Source organism: Neofelis nebulosa, chromosome 1 (assembly GCF_028018385.1).
Source record: "Neofelis nebulosa isolate mNeoNeb1 chromosome 1, mNeoNeb1.pri, whole genome shotgun sequence".
Taxonomy (NCBI): domain Eukaryota; kingdom Metazoa; phylum Chordata; class Mammalia; order Carnivora; family Felidae; genus Neofelis; species Neofelis nebulosa.
The window spans coordinates 141,180,215-141,201,660 of record NC_080782.1 but is presented as its reverse complement, the minus strand read 5'-3'; positions in this window follow the sequence as shown (position 1 = coordinate 141,201,660).

Sequence of the window (21,446 nt, the reverse complement as noted above, 5' to 3'; positions counted from 1 at the left end):
TTTTCTTTCTAATCAGTTTGAAATATTGTGAATTTTAAACAGTGCTTTACCAAACATTTACCAATTGATTAAAACAAATTCTAAACAAAGACTGCAAAGTTTTATATTAAAAAACTAGTCAAATCCAAAGAGGTAACTACTAAGTGCTTTTTTAACCCAGAATGTCTTCTCTGACCCTCTACTTCACTGTGGCTTTTTTCATTTCTAGACTTAACGCTACCTAGACTTTGCCTATTGTTTTTTTTTTTTAAACTTTATGTATTTTGAGAAAGAGTCAAGTGGAAAAGGGGCAAAGAGAGAGAGGGAGAGAGAGAATCCCAAGCAAGCTCCATACTGTCAACACAGAACCCTACATGGGGCTCAATCCCAAAAACCAGTGAGATCATGACCTGAGCCAAAGCTGGACACTTAACTGACTGAGCCACCGAGGTGCCCCTAGGCCTTTCCTATTCTTGTCTATTCCTGCACCTCCCTTCCTGTAACCCTCTGAGAAGCCTTCAACTTTGTCATCAGAAACTTCTTTCTTACACCTTCCACATATACTTTCTCCTCTCCCCTTCTTCCTTTTTTCCTACTGATGTCACCAAGGGAAGACTTACACAGGTGGATAGTCCTAATCAAATAACTAATGGTCTTCCTCTGTTATGTAATCACTCTTCATGCTGATAAGAATGCTCTCCCAGTATTTTATATTGAAGAGCCATAGTATATCAGGAGAACCCAACGTCAAGACCTTCACCAAATTTTCAGGGTAGAAACATTATTTACACAACATTAAACTTCACAGCCACAGTTGCTGCTAATCCCGTTTTTTATACAGTAAGAGCCTAAAGGAGGAGTTCTCTAATACCACCTTAGCTTAAAGTAAGGAGAGAAATTTACCTAATCCCGTTGCCAATTAATTTTTAGAGTACACATGACTAAAACTTTCAAAATTAAATTTCCTCTTGACATGACTCATCCCATTCTTTCTTAATCTCTTTCCCAAGGGCTTCCATATCTGTTTCAAATGTTCATTTCTTTTTTTTTTTTTTTTTAAATTTTTTTTTTCCAACGTTTTTTATTTATTTTTGGGACAGAGAGAGACAGAGCATGAACGGGGGAGGGGCAGAGAGAGAGGGAGACACAGAATCGGAAGCAGGCTCCAGGCTCTGAGCCATCAGCCCAGAGCCTGATGCGGGGCTCGAACTCACGGACCGCGAGATCGTGACCTGGCTGAAGTCGGATGCTTAACCGACTGCGCCACCCAGGCGCCCCTCAAATGTTCATTTCTTCTTGGCCATATTTCATCATCTTGATGCCTGCAGCATCCCCACTGATGACCCACGGAACTTGGAAATTTCACAGCCCCTCCTCAAATCGGGTGATACTTCCATCTGAGCTGTTTCAACCATTTGCCAGCACAGCCCACCCCTGAATTTTATAGTTACCTGAAGCAATTCCACCTAAACAAATCACGAAATCTTAGTGATCGCAACCAATTTCACCTATACTTCTCACATTCTTTTATTCTTCTCTTGTTGGTTTTCTATAATTTTTCCCCTACTAAGAACGTCCCATAATTTTTCAACCCTCTTCTGGCATTTAGGTCTATGTCTACAGAAGATTTTATGTAGTTGTCTTAAGCCTCTCCAAATTTTGCTCTCCTCCTTAGGTTATTTTGATTCAAACTACTCTCTTTGGCTAACAGTCAAGCTGTACTCTTGCTCGCCTGCTGTTCTGCGCTTTGGGGAGATTGTTCTGTCAACACTCAGTTTCCTTTACCTCTTCATTATTTCCTCCTTTTCTAATATAGTGATCCTCAGAACATTGCTATTCTAAAATTTTGTCAAAGCCGTAAGTGATGGAAGGAGCAGAACCAGGAAATAACACAGAAACAAAAACACAGCATTAGGTTGATATGCCTTGGATTGCATGGCTGGATTTACATATTCCATGTGTCACTAATTTTCTTTCTGACTTACAAGCTCCCTATGTATATAATCCAAATATGAATCTATTTTGTAAATTCTGGGAACATTTTCATCATTTTCATTAATGACAGTGATCTAGTTTCTTCATCCTTTTTTTTCAATAGAAGAATGTAGTTGTGAATTTTGCAGAGTATAGTGTTTCAGCATTATGAACTCCATGAGGACAGCCTCTAATGACCTTGTTCTCTGCTCCATTATAAAGACAGATACCACAGCATTCTTCCCTTTTCAAGTCACATCAATTACAGTAGGACTAGAAAGGACTTAGATTGGAAATGAGATAAATCTATTTCCCCCCATGACTCTGCAAATTAGCCTTGATATATTGGTCTTTATATGTCCACTAATTTTTGTGCAGTGTGGAAACATGTAAGTCTGATGCATGGGTCTCCATCAGGGCTTTTTCTTTGACACCCTTGCTTTAAATATTAATTTGTTTGGGGGATATACCTTAAGTTTTCCTGATTGGTCCATTAGTATTTTCAGGTTTCACAATGATACAGGCAAAGACAATGAAATGACCATTTCAGAATAAAATTCTGTTTAAGGAATTTCTGTACAGAAGCTTCAAATAATAATTTGAAAATAATTTCTGTATCAGTTATAGGTAAGACTTAAAATTGGAAAACTAATTATCGAAGGACATTGATACATTTATCTTTCATACATTTTCTTTAGGCTTTTATTTTTTCTAGTCACATATTGAGTCAATTTTTAAAAAATGAGTTCCTGTTTTTGGGTGGATTTTAATAGGCATGTGGCTAAGTAGCAAGTACAGTTGGCTTTTTTTTTTTTTGAGAAAAGATTTAAATAAGCTCAAGGGCCAGCATTTTACCTGTACTTCTGAATCCACAGATTATGGCACAGATATGGTCATTAGTGGTAAAGCACTTTGGATAGAGTTCAATGTTATAAATGCTTTAGGAAGGAAAATCTTATAATCCTCTGTCTTTGCTGTAAATTTAACAATTTATCAGGTATTAGGAGCACTTCAAAAGATGTATTGATTTTATCTTTAGAAATGGAAAACACAATGCAAGAAGAAAAATGATTGATGCTAGTATCTGGAGCTGAGATCCACGTAATCTTTCCTTTAAGGCAAAGGGAAATCTGTACTGCAAAAGTTTTAGGGTGGTCAAGCATGTGTAAAGACAGCTGAGTATAGGGTCAACTCAAAGGGAGGAAAGTAAAAGACCAAAGGTGTATAGCCTACAAGATAAGGAGTTGACATTGATTAATGAATAAGATGCAGGAAGAAATATTATGAGGTTGAAGGTGCTATTGCAAAGTATAAAGATTTAGAATTAGAAATCACAGCTTTGGGAAGAATGAATTACCACCTATTTCTGAGGGTTTTTTTTTTATTTTTTAGTATAAATTAGAAGGAGTAGATTTGTTGCAATGATTATACAGATAATGATTTCGTATCATGCTTTTTCTGGGTTTGGGAGAGGCACAGTTCAGAGGATTGGTCTCAAACCACTCATTACTGATGGATGGGCCAGTGGAAAGGTTGAAGTTCTGGAGCATTGGTCTGTGCTGTAAATATTTATATTTCACAGTTTTAGATATTTCTCAACTCTTCATAAACTCTCATTAAAGTTTATTTTTTTTCTAAATACATGTGAGTCATCTCTAATCCATTATTTCTTTTCACTTGAAACCAAATACGCTTTTCTCTTTTCCTTTGATTGGAAACTCACTAAATCATAGGAACGTAAGGTATCACTGAGAAGTGCAAAAGAAAGCTCTCTTTTATCTTTTCTCTAAAGTTTTATGAAAATACTGGTTTGGGCCAGATGGAATATCAATGGAAAGGCAACAAGTGAGCAAAGCAAATGTGAGACAGTAATTATCTTAGGATGAGAAAACTAGTGCTGTTTCTATGGAAATCAGAAGAAAATAATATGCAAAAAATATTGCAGAAAGTGAAGGAATAAATTTGTGGAGATTATGTTAATGAAAAGTAATATTTTTAGGAAGCTGGGTTTTTATTTTTATTGGGCTTTTGTGAATTTCCTTTTTGGTTTCAAGTTTAGCTATGTCTTGTTCCATTTCATTTCTATTCTTAAGCTATTTGTTAAAGAAGATAGTGCAAAGGTTACAAGTTTTAATTTTTTCAATCTTATTTTAGAAAACAGGTTATACAAACATACTTTTTTTTTCAATTACTAGTAGTGAAGGACCTTCCTTTTATGGAGTATCAATTAGGAAAGTAGATACGCCATTTTTCTTCATAGAACGATAGAGTGTATGGCTATGAGGGCATTGGTGGAGAATACTGATAACTCTTGTTCATCCTTGGCATTGCAAAAACTCCATAGTATTGATGCACACTTTGTCTTACATGTTCTCTGATCAAATCATTATGAAGAAAAATTTATTATCATTTACATGTGGATTTCAGATTATCTGCCCATAAGAAGATATCTTACTTATAGGATTATTCTCCTTCCAAAATTCACTTGGTAATCTTAGAATGCTTTCATTCACTTTTTCTGTGTTGAAAAAGCGACTGAAACTTTGGGGAAAAGAATGGTTTGAAGCAATGGTTAAGAATGATAAAGTCAGATCACTTTTTGTTTTTTTCTCTCTACTGCGATTCACTGTCAGTCACATCATTTACATTTTACTGATTTTTTTTTTCAGTGTTATAAATTTTCCATTAGGAATGTCAGAAATCAGTCAGGGGTTACTTTCTGTGTATCATCTTTCACACTAGTTTTTGAAAAAAATAGTAGATTGCCTTTTAATAGAAAGGACTACTTCCAGAACTCATTTTAAGAGATAGTATACCTAAAAACTACATCAGGTTAAATGACTTTAAAAGGCTGCAACAGGTTTGGTTTTATAGAGCATTTGTTTATTGGTTTGGGTGTTTGGTTTTGTGTGTGCAAGCTCACATAACACAGTTTTACGTGTGCTGTGACTTGATCATGAAGCCAGGTATAAATAATGGATTAACTACATATTCAAATTATCTTATGTTTAGGTGTACTCTTTGAAAAATTATGGGTAAGGTAGGATGAAGCATGTTCAAACAATTCATTGGAATTTTCCTTTAAAAAGAAATGATTAAGTGGTTACAGGAAGCCCTTTTGATGCCCACCATATATATCTTCAGTTAACCTCTGAGTAACCACATAGACAGTTAATGTGTAGGGTGCTATCTATCTACATCAAGTTCCTGAATCTTTCTTTATCTCTTCTTAAATGGTTTCTCCCACATCATGCATGTTGTAATGGAAATGGCCCAATAAAGCAGAACAGCAGAACAGTCTGGAAATGAATTACTCAGTCAGATGGCAACAAGTAATGTTTTTTGGAGGTAAATGGAATGAGTGTTAATAACCATTGGGTAGGATAGCAGCTTTTTTGCCATGAAACCCGTAAGTGATAAACTGGGATGACATTTAGAAGGAAGGGTAAGTTGAGGCTTATACGGTTAATAGCTGTAGCAATTCAGTTATAGGACCTATGGTGATTATAAGGACAGTGCCCTTGGCTGACTTTTGTTAACTGCCCCAAATATTTTGAAAAAAGGTAACAACAGCATCAGAGAACCAGCTGTTTACTCAGAGCATGCTTCAAAAGCTGGAGGAAATCTATGGCCATATTTAAATCTAACCTCACCAACCAAAGCAAGAGAAGATTATGCTAAAAATTAGGTCCAAGATTTGATTGTAAGAGTGGTGGAGGTATAAAGTAGATGAGCTTCATGGCCTTGAATGCCTCCTATATTAACCCTGGAGAGCCTGATAGGGAAGTAAATGAAACGCTAAAACATTTGACCAGATAGGAGATACTCAGTACAATGGAACAATCTGGGGTGGCAGGAACAGCCTGTGGTGAACACCCACATCCACTTTCATTGATGCTTTAGAAAAGTTGTTTGTTTTCATTTGCTTTTTTTTTTTCCTGGAAAAACTGAGAGTAATTAACTGCCACTTTTGAGCTAAGTGAGAGTGTCTGAAGTCTCCCTTGGTAGTACATAAAGAGGCTTGCCTCTCCTGCATTGGGAGAGAATAGCATGTTGAGAATCAGATCAGGTCCTAATTAGAAGAGAAGACAATTTCCAATAGAGGTTAAACTCAGCAAAAGCAGGATCTGCTTACTAAGGCCAGGACTGAAGCTAGGACAGCTTGGAGCCCAGATACATAAAATGGGAATGGTTGATGTACCCCCAAGTCAGGAACTCCTATTCCCCTGGGCTCTTTGAGCCCACAGAAATGATGTACCCTTCTCTATTAAGATGTAGAATTTTCCTGTTGCCCTTAGATGGTACAAATGCTTCTCTTTTGTAACTCATGTGTGGTGCTCATGGTTAGTTTCCATTGTCCTTTCTGGCCACTAGACCTAAAGCTAGGGTTGAGTTATAACCTAAGACATCCCGGGATGTTCTAGGTCTAGTAAGGAAAAAAAAATTACTATACTCTGTAAGAATTGCAAAACATAACCATCATGAATTGTCAGGACCCACCACAGTTTAAGTGGGATTGCATTTTGAGTTTACTTACTTGGAACAACTCTCCTAGGATAAAGAAATAAGCAACCTGGGAAGGACCTCTGGAAAAACTGATGGCTCATGCTAAGACAAGTAGATATGGTGGTGTTGTGATGGCAGTTGTTGTGAGAAAGTAATAAAATGTTTAGAGAAGTGGGCAAATGGAAATCTGTCAGATGATGGTATTTATGAAAAGGCCAGGAAGATAGACACAGGCTCACAAATAACTACAATAGTGACTGAATCCTGAAAAAAGAGAATAGAGGCTTCCTGGGATCACTTAACCTCCATAAACTGGTAGATGCAGTTGTCACACAGAGTAGTAGAGTAGGAGGGGCAGCCAGAGGGGTTTAGCCACGGAGCATTATGGAGATGGTTAACAGAATACGTCATCCCCAGCGGAAAAATAGATGGGCTACCGGCAAGGGTACTGTTCGGTTTGTACCAGCAGAAGAGGTTAGGGAATGGACATCTTAAAGGCTTCGTGCTGGCTTTCTTTCTTTTTTTTTTTTTTTTTTAATTTTTTTTTTAACGTTTATTTATTTTTGAGACAGAGAGAGACAGAGCATGAACGGGGGAGGGTCACAGAGAGAGGGAGACACAGAAGCTGAAACAGGCTCCAGGCTCTGAGCTGTCAGCACAGAGCCCGACGCGGGGCTCGAACCCACGGACCGTGAGATCATGACCTGAGCCGAAGTCGGACGCTTAACCGACCGAGCCACCCAGGCACCCCTTGTGCTGGCTTTCTAATATAAAGTCCCCATCTCTTGTCCAGTTTCCAGACCTGAGCACGTGTTTCAACCTAGAACTCCCTGAAGTGGTCACAGTGCCAGAGAAGGAGGCTATGTGTAGGCCTAACAGCATGGACTCCTTTTATGCAAGGCTCACCTGGCTGTCACCAGATGGTACCATTCCTCAGGAATTCCTGTTGACTGTGAGGTGGCAAGTTGACATATTGAATCCTTTCCATTCTATTTATTCAAATATGAAAAGACACATTCTGAATATGCAGTTGCTTTTTATCCTCTCAGGGCTCCAGTTAGGACCATTTTTCAAACAGGCTGTTTAGTGTTTGGTTTAGCAACATGGGATATTACATATCAAAACAGACAAAGGGATCCTTTTTCTCTCAATGGAAGTATGGAAATGCATCCAGGGTTGTGGGCTCTCCCTTTTTTACCACATATTGCACCACTCAGAAGATGCCCAGATGCTAGAGTATTGGAATATCCAACCAATGATATAATTAAAATGCCAAGTTATGGGCAATACTCTGAAAGTTCATGGAATCCTTCTTCCAGTATACAATATATTACTTATAGCAAATACTTTAATACTATACTTGGCCCTAGTGGGAAGAGTAGATGGAGTGGAAAAGGAGTTGACTAACTTAATATCACTCCCAGTGACCCACTGGGGGGACATTTTGTTTCTTGTTTCTGAAACTCCATACTCTGTGTGATTAGAGATCCTTGTTCCCCCAAAGGGCAATCTTTTTCCAGGAAGCACATGAAAAGTCTTATTCATTTGCAAACTATGGATGCTACCTCATTTCTCTGGACTCTGCATATATATAGACTAGTGGCAGGATTAGGAATGACCATCTTGCCCCCCCTCATTTTTTTTTTCTTCTTCTTCTTCAGATTTTCTGGAAGAGTGTAAGATGTTTATTAGGGTCTGAAACCTATCAAAATAGGAGAATAGAACCTGGGTTGGGCATGGAGAGAACTTCAGCTGTGAAGTTTATTTGATAAAGGTTTTACCAACCCAAAGTGGGAAGCTTTGAAGCAAGCATTAATCACTAAATATTGACTATTCCAGGCAGCTGTGAGAACTGATAGTTGGCACTGTCTGTTGATTGTACTTTCCAGATGGACAAAGAGTTCTTCCTGGAAGGGAGAGCTGAGTGAGGAATATCTATGTCTCCCTCAAGTGTGATCCATTGTAACACTGACTTAGATCCAAGGGCTGATTTTATAATAAACAGGTTCGATAGGCATATAGTCCTATGACATTATCTGGAAGCTACCAGGGTACTAAAAATAGGGATGATTGTTCTGGGTGGAAGTGTGAAAGTATATCTGATACAGGATACAGTGTGTATTCAACCGGTGGCTATTGAATAATGCTGCCTCTCCAATAGTTTTAAGAAAGCCTGCTCTTTCTTACAGAACAGCAGGAAAGAAGTTATTGCACTCCCTGATGTAATCAACACTAATAAGCACGAAGACCTAAGGACCTAAGATTACTAGTAGACATTGCAGAAAGGGCAGAGTATGTGTGGAGGCTGGAAATAACTATGGTACCCCTTGATGTTTCAACAATCAATGAAAACAGTCAGTGTGCAATTGCAGCAATCTAAGATAACTAGGAGCTCATACTTCTCAGAGATTAAATCTAGGTCATTCTACTGGGTAAACAACCTGGATAAGTAGAAGTGATGACAAAGGGAAAAAGAAATCTAGAATAGGTGACAGAAGACAGTTGATGCATAGCACTTACTACCTTAGAAACTCTTGGAGCCATAGAACTCTAGCTTGTTTGATGAGTTCTAGCTTCTTTCAAATCCTGTAGGTTTTGTTTTTCTCTTTTTAGAGAGAGATTTTGGCTGGCCAATGGCTTGAGGTATCAGTAACCAAATGTATGTAATGTGGAATATGAATAAATATGTGTGGTGCAAGGGATAGGCTATGGCAAAGATGTAAATCCTCATTCTGAATACTCTCAGCTTACCTCTGAATTCGCTTGACACTGTAGTGTATAATTCACCCACCTCAACCAATTAGGGTAAGTACTCTTTGTCCCTGTGTAGGACAATTATGAGACAGTTCTATTCCCACATGTCCATAGTGGTAACCCCTATTTATGAAACCTGTTGGCTTTTGCTTCTCTTTTTCCCTCTCCTTTTCCACTTCCTCATTTGTGCTCCTTTATTACCTCTTAAATAAGCTACTAGTGCTCAGTCTGGTGTCTTGGTGTCTGCTCTGGGAGAGAAATTCAAACGAAGACAGTGATCATTTTCATGATTACACTCATCATTAAGTTTTATATGGAAAACCATGCTCCCGAAGAAAACTTATACTTAAGAAGCTAAAACTAATTTGTCTACTGTTAATACCAACTCCAAGAAACAAAGGCTTGTGAAATTAGGCACACTGAGGTTATCATGTTCCACTGGCATTTGTTTGAGTCAGCCTATTGACAATGTATTTAATATATGAAGGAGTTGTATATGTGTATGTGACATATTTTGCCTTCTGAAACTGTTTTGCCTTTGCTCAGTGATGTGCTCTTTGAGAACTTGAATGCAGTTCAGCTAAGAGGTAAGGTAAAAACTTGATTCTACATATCTTTAAAGAAATGAATTTGATGACCTACCTGAAGTATTAACTCTATATTACTCTAGTTTCCAAGCTGAAGCTATTGTTACCCTCCATGTAGATTTGGTCTCACCCTGCACGCTTGAACTGTTCCTTTTCATAGAGATGTTTAAGGAGTGGCAGTTTACTGGCCTGTCCTGGGCAGTTGGGCACTCTTCTGACTTTACAGCAATCTTCAATATAGCTGCTATTTTACTCTTGCTACCCTGTCCCTTTTCTTTTCTAGGCCAAATTTTCACCTGCCTTCTCCCACATACACCCAAGGCCCTGTAAAATGATGATCAAAGCCAGAGCAATCAAGTGATCTCTAACAAAACTCTATCCGTGTTTTATATGAAGGTGGATAATACAGTTGAGGGTCAAAGGACGTATTTGGACATTTCATTCATAAGACTAAAGGGATATTATCTAAGGCTATACCAATTAAATATATCTCAGCATGCCTCTAACCCACTGGTACAACAGTATTGTGCTCGGACATATTTGTTGAGAAGTTCTGCTTTATTGCTTCATAAGATTTGCTAACTAAACAACATTATGTTTTCCCCTTCATGTTTAGATTATGATTCAGGATGTTTTAGGTGTGCAAGGTAATATCATATCTCTCATTTTTCACTTTTATGAAAATGGTCTATCTCTTTAAGCAAAATTTACAATAACTATTTCTCTACAGTGAGAAATGTTAAAATGCGCATATTTTTTCTTCCCTTCTCTTCTCCTTTTCTCTATCACCTGATATAAAATAATAAAATTATATTTCTATAAATACTTCCTTGAAATTGTTAAATATGTTAGTACATGTTTCATTTTTTAGTTGTAAATGATTTACTTCGAATCCTGACCATACTTGATTATAGTAGATTAACTGTTTTCTTCTAAGACTTTTATTGTTTCTGGTCTCCTTTGAAGCTTTTAATCATTTCCAGATTTTTGTGTATGATGTAAGATAGTAATACAGTTTTATTTTTTTTGCTTGTGGCTGTCCCGTTTTCCAGAATTATTTACTAAACAGATGGCACTTTTTCCCTGGTACATTCTTGGTCCCTTTGTCAAAAATTAATTGAGCATACATTTATCAGTTTATTTCTAGGTTCTCTGTTCTGTTCCATTGATCTTTATATGTTTTTATGACAATACCATACTGTTTTGATTACTATAGCTTTGTAATATAGTTTGGATTCAGGGAATATGGTGCCTTCAGCATTGTTTTGTTTTGTTTTTTTCAAGATTGTTTTGGCTATTTGGGGTCTTGTGTGATTGAATACACGTTTCAGGATTATTTATTGTATTTCTGTGACAAAATGTCATTGGGATTCTGATAGAGATTGCATTGAATCTGTAAATTTACTTTGGGTAATATGGGCATTTTAACATATTAATTCTTCCCATCTGTGAGCACAGTTTATCTTTCCATTTACTTCTTTCATCTTCAGTTTCTTTCATTGGTGTCTTATAGTTTTCAGAGTACACAGGGCACCCGGGTGGCTCAGTTGGTTAAGTGTCCGACTTTGGCTCAGGTCATGATCTTATGGTTCACAAGTTTGAGCCCCACTTTGGGGTCTCTGCTGACAGCTGGGAGCCTGGAACCTGCTTTGGATTCTGTGCTCCCTCTCTCTCTGCCCCTCCCCCACTCACTCTCTGTCTCTCAATAAAAAAAAAAATTGGTTTTCAGACTACAGGTTTTTCACCTCCTTTGTTAAATGTATTCCTTGACATTTCCTTTTTTTTTTTTGATGCCGTTGTAAATACGATTGTTTTCTTAATTTCTCTTTCTAATAGTTCATTGTTAGTGTATCCTAACACAGTTGATTTTTTGCATATTGATTTTGTAACCTGCAACTTTACTGAATTTGTTTCTTAGACCTAACAGATTTTTGGAGGAGTATATAGACTTTTCTATATATGAAATAATGTCTTTTGTAAATAGTGGTGGTTTCATTGCTTCCTTTCAAATTTCGATGCCTTTTAGTTCTTTCTCTTGCCTAATTTGTCTGTCTAGGATTTCCAATACTGTGGTGAGTAGAAGTGCCAAAGCAAACATCTCTTTCTGGTTCCTGATCTTAGTTCCTGTCAGCTTTTCATCACTGAATATGTTAGCTGTGGGCTTGTCGTACATGGCCTTTATTATGCTGAGGTGTGTTCACTCCATACTCACTTTGCTGAGAGTTTTTGTTATAAATGGGTGTTGGATTTTGTCACATCCTTTATTCCTGCATGTACTGAGATAACATACAATTTTTATCTCTCACTTTGTTCATGTGGTATATCATGTGGATTGATTTTCAGATCTTGAGCCATCCTTCCATCCCTGGCACAAACCCCACTTGGTCATAGTATATGATCCTTTTCATATATTGTTGAATTTGGTTTTCTTGTATTTTGTTAAGGATTTTTGAATCTCTGTTCATCAAGGATATTGGTCTGTAATTTTTGTTTGGTTGCTTGTTTTGTTTTGTTTTGTTTCTTAGGGTCCTTGTCTGGTTTTGGTAACAGAGTCATGGTGGCCTTGGAAGAATTCTTTCCTTTTCAGTTTTTTGGAAGAGTTTCAGAAGGATAGGTATTGAATCTCCTTTAATGTTTAGTGTAATTCACCAGGAAATCCATCAGGTTCCAGTTGTTGAAGCTTTGCCAAGACCTGTCAGTGTTCCAAAGAAAGGAATCTCATTTGGCACCTAGCTTCAGGCTAATTGGAAGCCACACCCTTAGGAAGCCACTTTTAAACTATGCAAATATGTGTATATATATATACATATATATATGTATATTTATATATATGTGTATATATATATACATATATGTGTATATATATATTTATACACACACACTATATATATACATATATATATAGTATGTATATATATAGTATATATACTATATATATAGTATATACATATAGTGTATATATATAGTATATATATGTATATATATGTGTGTGTGTGTATATATGTGTATATATACACATATATGTGTACATATGTACATATGTGTGTATATATATATATATATATATATAGTCCCTTGGGGCCACAATTGTACACCATTCTGGCCTCTTCTTCAGGAGATGTAGAGGTGTTCGACATTTGCAAAAATTGGGTCTTCGGATGAGTGTATAAGCTCCTTTCCTGGAGATAGTCCCAGCTGTAGCAAGACCTAGGGACAACACAAAGATAACTTGCCTTGGCACCTCTGTCGCCTCTTGATGTGTGGCCAACCTGAGGCCTGCCCTTCTGGCTGAAGCTATAAGACAAGTAAGTATTTTTTCACAGGAAGAGTTCGGTTATATTTCTGTCTGCTGTCTGTGCAGTGCCTACGGGTGGTAGCCTGTCAAGAACTAACTCTTCAACAGTTTCTGTCCTGTGGGGCCCAGAGAGGCAGGCATCCCTGACCACCAGAGCCACATAACTGGATAGGGAGTTTCCTGTTGGACTGTATATACCTGCCAGCTTTGGCATGGCAAGGGGAGTGCAGGGCCTGGGCATATGCACTGGATTTAGTTTTAGTGAGGCAGCTGGAGAGCACAGAGTCAGGGCACATCCACTGGTTAGGGTGCTGTGACTCTGTGTGTCTGTCAGCACTAGCTGGATATAAGGGAAGCACAAAAATGGTGAACGCCAGTACCTCTGTCCTGGAGAGAGTCCCAAGAGAGCCCTGTCCCTCTGGCAGATGCTTTAAAGATTAGCAAATGAATCTTCTTCGCAAATAGTCTAAAACAATATTCGTTTTTTCTTTTCTTTTTAAATGTTTATTTATTTTTGAGAGAGAGAGAGCGAGGGAAGGGCAGAGAGAGAGAGGGAGACAAAGAATCTCAAGCAGGCTCCAGGCTCTGAGCTGTCAGCACAGAGCCCAACATGGGGCTCAAACTCAGGAACTGCGAGATCATGGCCTGAGTCAAAGTCTGAGGCCTATCCCAAGGAGCCGCCCAGGTGCCCCTGAGGCACTTGTCAAACACCTGCTTTTGCACTGGGTTCTGGGGTGAGTCTGCATGTAAAGCCCTTTGAAATCAGATATTCAGTTCCCTGAAGCCCTTCCTGGCTCCTGGATGTAAGCCCTGTTCATTTTCAAAGCCAGATGTTTTGGGGGCTCATCTCTCTCTAGTTTAGGTTGCATGGGTTGGCAAACCTTATGTGGGGCATGAACCCCTTGCTCCTCAGAGAAAAGCTCCATCCATGTTCATGAGATCCCTCCTGACCAAGGCGTGGCATTTTGAGTGAGACTGTATCTCTGCCTCCCCCACTTGTCTCAATGTGGCCTTTTTATCCTTTGTTCTGAAGGAGGTTTTCAGTGAGTTTTCAGGTCTTTTTCAGAGGGAGTTGTTTGCTATGTACCTGCAAATTTGGATTGTCCATGGGAGGGGGCGAAGCGAAGGTCTTTCTATGCTGCCATCTTGGACTGCCTTATCTGTCTTTATTCCTTTGGTTGTTTCGTTACATTTCCTTTTGACTGCTTTGAAATTATGTTTTCAAAATGACTTTATTTTATGTATTGTCTACTATTTTTTTTTTCAATTCCCTAAGATATATGTCTCTTTATTTCTAACTTCCGGTAGTCTTGGATCATCTCTCTGCTCCAAGCCCCACTTGATCTTGACTTGTAAGATCTTATACAACCTTGCTTTCCTTTATTTCCCTCACTTTAGGTTCCAAGTCCCTTGCCCTGATTTTCCCAATTCCAGGATACCGCTCCTTGGTGTTTTTGGAACATAGCAAGCATGTTCTTGAGAGACTTGGCCGTTTTCTTTTGCTGGAGTGTTTTCCCCTCAGATGTCAACACCCGTGTCTCACCTCCTTCTGGCCTTTTTCTCAGAAGTCATCATGAAGCCTTCCCTAGCCACCAACTCCACAACTCCACTCCTCTTCCGAAATCTGATGTTCCCCTTCCTGGTTTCTCTCCTTAGTTATTAACACTACCTGTACACTATTCCACTTCTTTACCTTGATTATGTGTTTCCTACTAGAATAAAAAATTCTTAAGAGATTTTGTTTTTTCACTACTTTATCTCCAGCACCGGATACAAAGTAGGAGTTCATTAAATACCATTAAACAAACAAATGGATAGAGGAACTAGGGATCTTTTTAATTTTATTTTCCAAATATTGTATTTAAATATTATTTTTTCACCTTCAGATTTTTAACTTGAACACATTCTTTTTCATAATCCCATGTTTTATTTCTGACATAAATAAGTGGCTTTCTCTACCACTTAATTTTATTGCTGTAATAGTTTCCCTCCTCTTTCTGAAGCTCTTAGCCATTTTTTAAACACTTTTCTTCTGATTATTGCTAGTCTTGAACTTCCTTTATTTTTTTGTTTTGTTCTCAGAAAACTACATGGGGCACTAAAATAGCTGATTGGAAGTTTCTGCGCATGCTGTTGCTTGTGGATTACCAGGATTCATTGTAGAATATTATGGCTGGATTCCTTTTGTTTTTTTATTGTCAAATACCCACCTCTTAGTGTTTTTAAGTTTTTCTCTGGGACTGGTAAAGTTCCCTAGTGAGGACTTATTCCCTCTAGTACCTAAAAGGTATAACTGACTGCCAATGTTCTCAGATCAAATAGAGGAAGGATATAGCATCTCACCATTTGATTGGAAGAATTTTCTTTCCTTTTTTAAAATTTTATTTTAGAGAATGTGCAAGCAGAAGAGAGGAGCAGAGGGAGAGACAGAGAATCTCAAGCAGGCTTCATGCTGACTGCACGGAGCCCAGTGCCAGGCTTGATCCCACGACCCTGGAACCATGACTTCAGCCTAGATCAAGAGTCAGAAGTCGAACTGACTGAACCATTCAGGTGCCCCAGGAAGAATTTTCTTTAATCTCCTTCTATATTGTTCCACATCCTCAATGGGAGCCATGTTTTTCCTAATTCCCCATCTCCCTTGCTATAGTTCTCTAGAGAGGAAAATTCTGGTTTTATTATGACTGGGGGAAGTTGTTTTCTTACTTCTGAGATGGGGAAGGGATCTATAACCCAGCTTCAGAGAGTTATGTTGCCAGAAACTCCTTAGTTTTTCTGTGATTCTTTGGTGTGGTTTGCTCTGTATGTCTTCAATGGCTAGTTTAGAATCTGGCTTTCTCAGTCTCCATCATCTGCTACTAATTTGTCTGTCATTCAGATTTCAGATTTCATTTGATGATCATGTTTCCTGCTCCTTGTCCTTTTTTATCTTTTTTTTCCCCCCTTAAATATCTCTGCTGTAATTTCAACAGGGACCAGAGAAAAATATGTGGTTCATTTTATTCATTTAAAATGGTAAAACTGGGGCTCCTGGGTGGCCCAGTCGGGTAAGCATCCAGCTTTGGCTCACGTCGTGATCTCATGGTTCATGAGTTCAAGCCCCACGTGGGGTTCTCTGCTGTCAGTGCAGAGCCCACTTGGGATCCTCTGTCCCTCTCTCTGTATCCCCTTCTCCTATTTGGTCACTCTTTCTCTCAAAAAATAAATAAAAACATAATAAATAAATAAATAAATAAATAAATAAATAAATAAATAAAATGGTAAAACTATTTAAAGAGTTTATATTTTGCATTGTTAATGAGCTATTTTAATATGTCTGATGCATAATAACTTTTAGTTAAGATAATTAAACCAAAAGAAGAATTTGGGTCACTTAATTTCCCATATTTCTTATTTAGAAGAAAGTTATCACAATAGAGGGGGGATAAAACAGTATAATTTTAGTATATCAAAAGGCCAGGATATGAGCCATGGCTGTGCCATGAATTCCATCCTAAGGCATTTCTCTACCTTACTGGTCCCTGGTTTCCTACTCCTTTAATTGATAGGTTTAGATAACTGGTCTCTAAGATCATTCTGGAATAAATATTTTTCTTTTTATTCATATAAATAGGGTTCCATTGGTTTGTATGTTTTAGCATAGATTCCACTGAATCACTCCCAATGTATGTAAACTGATTATATTGGGATGCCACTTTATCAGGATTATTTCTATTGTTGAGAGAGAGAGGGAGAGAACATGAACTGGGGAGGGACTGAGGGAGAGGGAGGGAGAGGGAATCCCAAGCAGGCTCCCTGTTGTTAGCATGGAGCCCAAGTGGGGCTAGATCCTGCAACCCTGAGATCATGACCTGAGTGGAAATTGAGTGGAAAATGAGCATGAGCAGGGGAGGGGCAAAGAGAGAAGGAGAGAGAGAGAGAATCCCAAGCAGACTCTGAGCTCCATGCTGAGCCCAACATGGGGCTAGATCTTGTGACCATGAGATCATGACCTGAGCTAATACTTAACCAACTGAGCCATCTAGGTGCCCCCTTATCAAGATCATTTCTGACTGTATTTTATTGGGTATATTAGGACTGAGTTCTGATGTTTGCTTCTCTGTAGCAATACTGGAAAGAATTTAATCAGCCTCAGCAAAATTTGCTGTGTTCACAGGCCCTCTTGAAGTTGTTATTTGTCAGATGAAAACAGACATCATTAGAGGTAGGCTGTTACTTAGCGATCATCTATCCAACCTCCTCCTTTCATAGAGGAGGAAACTTAGTCCTATATAGTTGGCCCTCGATCAACATAGGTTTGAAGTGAGCAGCTTCACTTGTACCCATTTTTGTTTTTTAAAAGTTAACAGCAAGCAAAACCACAAGGCATTTATTTACAGCTGCCTACCCGTCTCCACAGGACCAAACTGAAGGCAACTGATACAGAAGTTGCAAAACTTGAGTACCTAGGGAGGCCCACCAGGCCATCAACAGCCTCTGGAGGCCCCTGGACCAGGCAGGGCTGTAGTCCGCCCCACTGGCTCACAGGGTGGTCACGTTGCATGTCTGAGGCTCAGGGGCAGGAGGCGGGACTGAAGTGGGTGAACATGCCCAGAGGGCACAGATGGTACTGCACACTAGCCCTGAGCCCCCAGGCGCCTTTGTCCCCTGAGTTTTTCATGTCCCAGAGCAGCTACGGACCTCCGATCCGCCCTGAGTGACACCTCAGCCTCCTGGCCTCCTTAAGACTATAGTCGCTGGTGGCCACAAGTTGGTGGTACATCCCCTGACAGATGGAGTAGCTATTTTCCTGTAGGCCACTGTTGCCATCTGTGGGCCCGTTCTGGAAGAAGCTGCTGGTGGGCAGAGGCCACCAGGCCGTTGAGCATCACCATCCTGGGGTGAGGCCTGCCACCACACCTGATCCTGTCCCAGAGGGGTGACCTGGCCCACCTATACACAGATTTTTTTCAATAACTAGAAGTATAGTACTGTAAATGTATTTTGTATTCCTTATGATATTATTACCATTTTCTTTTCTCTAGCTTACCTTCTGTAAGGCTACAATATATAATACACATAAAATCTGTGTTAATTGATAGGGTTATTGTTAAGGCATTATAGTCAAAAGTAGGCTATTAGCAGTTAACTTTTTAGGGAGTCAAAAGTTATATGTGGATTGTTTTTAGTGTTTATTTATTTGGGTGACAGAGCATGAGCAGGGGAAGGGCAGAGAGAGAAAGAGAATCCCAAGCTGGCTCCACACTGTCAGCGTGGAGCCCAGTGTGGGGCTCAAACCTGCGAACCGTGAGATCATGACCTGAGCTGAAATTGAGTCAGACGCTTAACAGACTGAGTTACATCGGCACCCCTACATGGATTTTTTAAAAATAGTTGTTTCTGAGAGAGAGAGAGAGAGCATGCACGTGCAGGGGAGGGACAGAGGCAGGTGGGCAGGCTGGACAGAGGATCTGAAGCAGGCTCCGTGCTGGTCACAGACAGCCTCACGTGGGGCTTAAACCCACTAACCGTGAGCTCATGACCTGAGCCACAGTTGGACGCTCAACCTACTGAGCCACCCAGGCGCCCCCCATATGTGGATTTTTGACTGCGTGGGGAATAAGCAACCCTAACCTCTGCCTTGTTCAAGGGTCATCTGTATAGTGCTCTTGATTGCTTACCAATATAGTGAGATTTAATTAAACAGTACTGCTAAGACCTGAGCTCTTATTATTCCAAATCATAGCACATGAAAGATTCTGTCACTGCTGTTGTTGTTTTCATTTTTTTACTTTGTTTTATTGTGTTTTTGTTGTGTTCTGTTTAGTTTTATTGGCCCAGACAGTGATGTTAAATAGGGCTCAACACTGCCCACCTTGACTCAGCTCTTAAACTGGTAATTAGGTTTGGATTCTCAACAGTAGCCACACAGCTTACTCATTCCTGTAGGCATGTTTTACTTTTCCATTATTATATACTGATTCAACACGTTAATCCATAACTTCACCTCTTTTTTTGTTGAGACACTATCAAAGCATAGTGAAAGGGAGCTTACCAGACAACAAAATGTTCTCATCAGAAATTGTAGATGATAGACCGCTAAAGAAAATGAGAATCCTTGTTAAAACATTAAAGACTACTGTCCTTAGATTTGTGCAATAATTAGAATTATAGTAAAGAAATAATACTTCAGAATTTTTACTTTCTCAGAATTTTATTGCTTATCAGTTGAATATAGAAAATGATTTATTTGCTTTAAGATTTATGTATATATTTTCCTTTCAGAGCAAAAATAATCTTCAAGAATAGATATTTTCAATGGTAACATGAAAGCTAGGGGTTTGGAATGTGGAGGGAGCAATTCAGTTTTACTGAAAACAGAAGTGCCCTATGACATAATTTACCACAGAATAGCTCTTTTCCACACATAATAATACTCATTTGGGAGATTTCTTTATTGCCACTTTTATTTGTTTTTAATTTTTTGTTCTTTTTAAGTAGGCTCTATACCCAACGTGGGGCTTGAACTCTTGACCTGAAGTTCAAGAGTCACATGCTCTGCTGACTGAGCCAGCCAGGTGTCCCTAGGAATTGTTTTAAACATACAGTGAACTGCGTCAATTCCATGAGGAATGCCACTAAAAGTGTTAGATTAGGAATCAATAAGCATTAGTAAACCTGCTCATTTTCTTCAAATGTCTAGGAAGTGCACCATTAGATTTTGTGTATTCAATAAGAAATTCGAATATTTAGAAAAGTTTTACATGAAAACATTTTTTAGCATAAAAGTTTTTAAATTCATAAATTAAACTTTTCATTTTGGCCATGACAGCAGTTCTTTTGATGATGCATTCTGCTCTTGAAAGTTGGAAACAAATGCCTCATCTTCTATAGTAGAAGTAAAAATGGTAATCCCACATTCCTACTTTTTCCTAAGTAACTCAAGTCATAAATTAAACTTTTCAATAAAATGCGGAAAAATAACAGGCTGAATAATTGTACAGTGATTTTGCATTTTGGAATTTTTAATCCACCTCATTGGATCCCAAGACTCACAAACTTGTATAATTGATACCAAAGTTATAGAACATTCTTGAGTGTTTGCTTCTATGATGTGGTTCCATGTATATGATGTAAGTCCTGTCTATTTGATTTGTATTCACTTTTGTTTTTTAAAGTTTTGCTACTTTCAGCTTTATAACAGTTTGTTTTTGTGTTTTTCACTCTTGTGAAGCAGTATGTTTTTTCCTGGTTTTCTTTTAAAAGAGGTCATTTTCCACTGATAATACAAATCTAACCAAATGGCCAAACGGAAATAGTTAGAAGGGTCCTAAGGAAGCAGAAAAGAGGTGTAATGGCTACTCCAACTTACTGTACTCATGTAATTTTGTGTATGTTTTTTCATGACATTTTCCCCCTCTTTTAGGGTTTCTTAAATCTCTTTTATTCAGATGCAGCTGGAGTTCAAATACTAAAATGAGGAAGCATCCACAGTGGGGAAAGGAGGATTGTCACGAAAGAAAATAAAAATAGAAGGTTTTTCTGATTGTTAATGGGATACTGGTCCCTCTGTTTACCAGCAGCGCTTGCCAGTAAAGGCTGAGTCTCCCCTAAGGCCATGCTGGTATGGGACTGTGCTGGGGGATGGAAGCAGATTGTGGAAACTTTGTTACTGCCTTATAACAGCTTCCTGTTTCTTTCTCCAGTTAAAAAAAAATTGTAAAAAGAAAAATTATGTACATAGAAACATCAAAGGTAGCCTTGAGAGGAAGTTTATAAGCAGTGTATGATCTGAGTGGTATGTGGAAATGCAAGTATCTTAATATTGGATTTCACTAAATTTCACATTGCACGTAGACGCCACTTTTTTTACCCTCTATGCTCAGCACAGGGCCCGGCACTGTCGGTTCCCAGGAGCTGCCATGATTTATTGGGTATCATTTTCATATGCTAGTTAGTACCCTGTAGTTATCACAACACAGGGAGACTGAGTCATTGCTTTACCTCCTCATCTGCTCATACAGTGAATTTTCACATTTCAAAGTCAGAGGTCTGTGAGATTGCAGGGAAGACTGCAAGTGCAGGAAGGAATCCATGAGTTAGAGAGATCTATAGTAAAAAGACGAGTGGTATGTTTTCCTCTGTCCCTTTCATAGCTAGAAACCTTTTTTTCATAGAATTTGTTTTACATCCTTCTAATTAGGAAAAGAATGTTACATCTTTTATAAAGTTTCCCAGACCTATCACAAACTGTTTAATTAAGATGGCTTTGTTTAGAGTCAGCAAGTCTACCTGAGTTTTATCGAGTAAGAATTTCCAGAGGTTGAGCTAAGGCATCTGCATGTTTCGCAGTCCTTCTAGGTATTTCTGAT